Source organism: Rattus norvegicus, chromosome 5 (genome assembly GCF_021556685.1).
Source record: "Rattus norvegicus strain SHRSP/BbbUtx chromosome 5, alternate assembly SHRSP_T2T, whole genome shotgun sequence".
NCBI classification, from domain to species: domain Eukaryota; kingdom Metazoa; phylum Chordata; class Mammalia; order Rodentia; family Muridae; genus Rattus; species Rattus norvegicus.
The window spans coordinates 166,410,009-166,415,662 of NC_141538.1; the positions used below are offsets into that span (position 1 = coordinate 166,410,009).

The window sequence follows — 5,654 nt, forward strand, 5'->3', positions numbered from 1 at the left end:
TCAAGCCTTCTCAGCCTAGGGGACGGCGGTGTGCTGAAAGGACCGGTGTGGGTATACAGCTTGTGCGAGTGGGGTTCAGCCAATGGGCATCAGTGCTTCCATGAGGGACCCACGACCCATCTCCCCTCTTTCCTCAAGCCCACTCACGAATAACTAACACAGTGGCAGCTCGGACTGCAAGGATTGGCTCGATTATTAAGCACGTGATGCAGGCTGGCCTATCAGAACACTCTCAGGACCCCTTCCTGGCAGACTGCTGAAGGTCTGGAAAGGAGAGCAGTTGCAGAGCTGAGGGATAGGAAACTAGAACCCATACTAACAACAAAAGACAGACAGACAGACAGACAGACAGACAGACAGACAGACAGACAGACAGACAGACAATATGGCACCGTGCTGGGGAGATGGACACCGGTGAACCCCTAGAGTTTGCTGGATAACCAGAATAACCTATTTGGAGAATTTCAGACCACTAAGAGGCACTGTCCAGGAAAGGGGGTTAGGGATAGAAAGTCAGTTCAGCAGTTAAGAGCACTGGCTGGTCTTCCAGAGAAAGGACCCGGGTTCAGTCCTGAGAACCCACAGGCAGCTCACAGCCACCTGTAACTCCTGTGCCCTAAGGCGTAATGCCCTCTTCTGGCCTCCACAGGTACTGCATGTATGTGGTGCGCAGTCATCCAAGCAGACAACGCCCCGTACACCTAAAACACAAAATGAAAGACTCGGAGCTATGTTTTAAAATAAAAATGTAGATAATGTCCGAAGCATCCGAAACTGTGAGCTCACAACTGCCTCCAACTCCAGCTCCAGGTGATCTCATGCCCTCTCGAGGCGCAAGTCATGCATGTGATATTTAATGTACATGCAAACAAAACACTTATACATATACAATAAAACAAGTCTCAACAAACAAACAAACATAAAACCCTTCAAACAAACCAATCTACAGCCAAACAGCCCAGAAACCTCAAACCAAAGTTCTTACCTGTTGGAGATCTTCGTTCCAGGTGAAGGCAACATTAAACAGGATCCCGACTGACTCCCCTGGTGATCTCAGGCACACGGCACACTCAATACCTGCTAAACACTTAGCAGAGTATAGAGAAAGATGTGCACGCCTCTGAAACAGGCCCATGGCTCCAGGCCTTGCCCTGATGCACATCCTTATGACGGAAATTCCAGGAAAAGCCCAGAGTTCAGGGGTCAAGGCTGGTAAGTAAGTGAGCATGGCTCAGCCTGCCCTGGCAGTTCCCTGAGCCCTTCCACTCTCGCCCGCCAAGCCTTGCTGTTCACACACCATCCAGAGCCGGCTGCGGCTATAGCCACACCAAGCCCGTTCCTCAGCCTGCATCCTCAATGTATCCGTTCCAGATTGTGTTGTCCCCTCACCTTCCTCTCCCAAAAAGGATGATTGTTCTCAGCTGGAGTGACTTTGCTCCCTGCGCCCTCCAGCTGCAGGGAACATACATTAGAGTGGGAGGACTGGAGATATAGTTCAGCGGTCAGAGTGCTGCTACCCAATGGGCATGAAACCTGGGTGATCCCAGTATTCAGAAGGTGGAAACAAAGGGATCAGAAGTTCAAGACTGTCCTCTGCTACACAGTGAGTTCAAGGCCAGCCTGAGAGACAGGAGAGTGTCTCAAAAAAAGAAATCAATCAATCATCAATCAATCAATCATCAATCAATCAATCAACCAGGGTAGGCTCTGGCCATGTGTATGGATTAACAGAGATGAATTCATAACCCAGTGTGCTGCTGGGGAGCAACAGAAATTTTCAAGGGTGAATTTAGTATAGGAAGTAGGTCCTCCCAGTTCCACTGTCTGTCTGTCTCTGTCCTTGGCCACCAATGGGTGAACAGCTTTACTCCAGCCCTCAGACATCTCACCTATGTGTGTGTGTGTGTGTGTTCAAAATGCATTGTGTACATGTTTTAAATCCTCAAGAATCAATACAAATATTTTATTTTAAAAAGAAGCACAAGATGTGATGGGGAGGGTTGGGTCATGGGAGAAGGTTGGGGTGTGGGGGATGGGCTTCCAGAAGAAAGGCAGAGTGGAGGGAAAGAGTGTTCTAGACAGAAGGAACAGGTCCTGGAAATTCCAGAATATGCTGGAATTCGTGATGGAACTGGAGACTGGCAAGCAGCAAGGCAGACCTCAGGATCACTGGAAGTAGGTCGAAGACCCACCAGCTAAGATATCATGTTCAAATGTGAGTTGAGTGAAGGAGGGAGCTTACACCTGATGCGTCTGGGGTGGGGGGAGGGGATGGAAGACATCTGCTGGATATCTGAGCCTCGAATGAGGGGCTCATTTCTCCGAGATAAACAAGGAGAGAGAGAGACAGAGACAGAGAGAGAGAGAGAGAGAGAGAGAGAGAGAGAGAGAGAGAGAGCGCTCAGTGTCAGCAAAGTGATGTTCCAAGCTTTGGAACCGAGCTCAAGCCCCAGCATCCACATAGAAAGCCTGCTAAATGTGAACTTCATGTGAACTGGCAAGGGCCTTTTTACTGCCTGGGTGCACATTCCATGCACCGTGGGGTAATTCTCTTCCTTAGGTGGCTCTGCTCCCCTGTACCCTCTGAACAGATTGGGCAGCACGGGTTGATCCCAGCATGAAAGGAGAGGTCCAGGGTTAGAACCAATGAAAAAAATGTGAGTCCAAGATTCAAGCTCCTGAGAATGGAACTGAACTTGATTGTTTGTTTGTTTGTTTGTTTGTTTATTTAATGTATAAAGTGCTCTGTCTGCATGTACGCCTGCACGACAGCAGAGGGCATCGGATCCCATTACCTATGGTTGTGAGCCACCCTGTGGGTGCTGGGAACTGGACTCAGGACCTCTGGAAGAGCAGCAGCCAGTGCTCCCAACCACTGAACCATCTCTCCAGTCCCTAGAACAAGCTTCTTAACTGCCACCCTCTAAAGGTAAGTTGAGGCCCTGGGAGGTGGCAGACTGATGAAGGAGCAGAGGCTTCAGGTCCAAGTTCATTCTCTCAGCCTGATACTTGTAAGCCGTGACCTTGGGTAGGCATAGGGATCCCTTCTGAGTCCCCATTGTCCTAAGTCAACGAAGGATAATGATATCACGTACAGCGGATATTCAGGTTACAGGGACGCGGGGCCTCCGGCACGGTGCTGGGTGTATTGCCAAATGCTTCAAGGATCAAGCTTACGTTTCTGCATTCCTGCATAATTATTTATGTGCTCCACGTAGTGCCTGCGCCTCTCTCCGTGGCATCCACGACAGTGCCTGGAACACAGTAGCGTAATGACTAAGGGACCTCAGAAGAGGCTTAGCCTGGGGTAAGCCCATAAAGGATCAGATGCCCGGAATCCCTGAGGTTGGCTCCTCTCACGCCTGTGTGTCCAAGCCACCCTGATGACCCTTACTATAAATAGACCAAAATTATGGGAATGTAGAAAGCTCAGGCTACAGGGCTTCCCTTCAGCTAGACATCTGTTCCTATCCCACCTGTTGGGACGTCTGCGGATTCCCACTCACGTCAAGGGTCCGTGAGAATGGACAGTGCGCCTGTCTCTCTCGCGGGGGCAGAGAGGATTCTGGGAAATGGAGTTCAGGATGAGGAGGGGCATTATCTGCCTCCACTGAGCGTCAGTCCTGGGACGTCGAGTGTGCCTGGTTGGCATTGCCAACGGACACGGTACCCCCACAGCCATGCCAGAGAAGAGAATTCAGACTCCATGGGTTTTCTGGGCCAACGTACATCCGAACTCCTGGGACTCTGAGATGTCCTGTCCCCACAGATATTTTGAAACTGGATTTTTTAAAAGAACGACTTCGTTTATACTTTATTCCATGTGGAGGGGGCGCATGGATGGGGGTCAGAGGACAACTTGTGGAGTCAGTTCTCCCTTCCCACCATGTGGGCGTCAGGCTTGGTGGTCTCACTGGCCCTGAATCTTCTGCCTGTGCCAGGCCCATTTCTGTTCCACCGGTCTCAACAGAAGCCAGAAGACCTCTTCCCTTCCATGCTGTCTCTCCCGCCTACAGATTCTACCTCCTAAGGCTTCACAACTACACTCTGGAGACGTAAGCTACTGTTGCCTGCTGGCCCTCTGCTGCTGAAACCTCTCTGCCCTTTCCCTAGCTCATTCTGGCAGACGATTGAACCCCTCATGTCTTTGTGCAGTGACTTGAGGCTCAGCCATAGGCACTTTGCCATCCGTATACTCCTAAGCCTTCCAAAGGCAGTCGCTGCACAGTCAAAGGCCCTCCCTCTTTAACACGCAAGCAAGCTCCTTGGAGGAGCAGGGGCAGTCTCTCCTATGCCTTAAAGTCCATTTTTATAGCCAGAAATGTGACCTCGTTTCAGGACTACCAGTTAACACGCTCTCGACAATTAATTTCTCCAACAGCTCTAAACGCTAGTCACTAACCCGTCTTTTGCTTTTAACACAGGTTCCAGGCAAGAGCCCTCACCCCCAGTCCTTCCTTGTTTGTCCCCCTAGTCTTTGTTAGCTGCTCTGGCAGCTCCCCAGAGCCTTGGCCACCAGAGCCCCACACCTGCTCCATTACATCTTTCTCTCTTGCTGCAGGACTCTTGTTAGGAGAGAGGACATGGGCTCAGGCTTGTCACATCCCCAGAGCACCTAGCCCACAGAATGCTGAAATCATGATGTTTTTGGAGTGGAGTGGAGGAGGTGACACAAATCCTGTGTGTTCACAGCTGTCTTTTCCTCTCATGCTAAAAATCCGTCATCCTGAAGAGGGGGTGCGCGCTCAGTCCCTGCTGTGGAAAGTATGAAGCGGGGAGAGAGATAGTTTGTCCCGGCTTGGTGTTTGTGTTAGTCTACAACACGCATCTGCCCCTTCACTAAGGTGGAGGGACAGGGGACATTAGGCGGGCTGTGGGGACAGGGCAGGGTCAACATCTTTCTGAGTCAGGACCTCTTGGTGTCTGCCACTCGCTCTCATGTACCCAGGGATGCGGACTCTCAGAGGGATGGAGTATCTACCTGGGACCCCCGATCTAGGACAGGGCCACAGCTTTCTGGGTAATTGGCCTGCAGGGGTAATTCTCTCCCCCAGGACCTCTCATGGCTCAGATACTTACATGCTGACTAGAATAACAATGACCGGGACAGGCTCTGGAGGGGCAGGAAGACCCAAGCAACCCTGCGAGACTGAGAGGTCACTTGGTGTCACTAATATTTATTGACACAGCGATGACTGTTCCTGGGACAGCTGTGAATCAGAGGAACTGCCGGGGAAAGCATTCAAAGGCCAGACACACACTGTCTGACCCGTACCTGCCACCCCACCCTGCACCCCCTTTGCCTTCTACCAACCAGGGCAAGAATCTGGAAACCCTGGAGTCTGAGGTAGCACAGCGTGGGTGCAGGTGAGCGCAGGACACTGCCTGTGTCTGTCTGTCTAGCTGTCACTGAGCTTGGTGTTGGAGACAGACAGCAGTCCTCCATTTCACCAGACGCTTATACCGAGCACTCCCTGGACGGCAGCCTGAGTTCTACCGGCTGACTCGATACTTTTAGTCTGGGCCCTGAGTGCAGACAGGGCCTCGCCTGGTCTAGATTTTGGGTTCAGTTCTCTGCTCTTTAGTTTGGTTTCAGAATGCTCGGGGGAGGTGCACAGCCACTCTCTGGCTTCGGAACCTTTGGATCCACGCAG

The 5,654-nt window shown here is 51.3% G+C and overlaps 1 long non-coding RNA gene across 1 annotated transcript; it reads left to right on the plus strand.

Annotated features, from left to right (window-relative positions):
- Nucleotides 1-2,115: 2,115 nt before the first annotated feature.
- On the plus strand, nt 2,116-4,737 carry LOC102548366 (uncharacterized). The gene is made up of 5 exons (XR_015621353.1): nt 2,116-2,215; nt 2,742-2,929; nt 3,219-3,307; nt 3,942-4,055; nt 4,562-4,737. It is a non-coding gene; the product is annotated as an uncharacterized LOC102548366 (long non-coding RNA).
- Nucleotides 4,738-5,654: the final 917 nt, after the last annotated feature.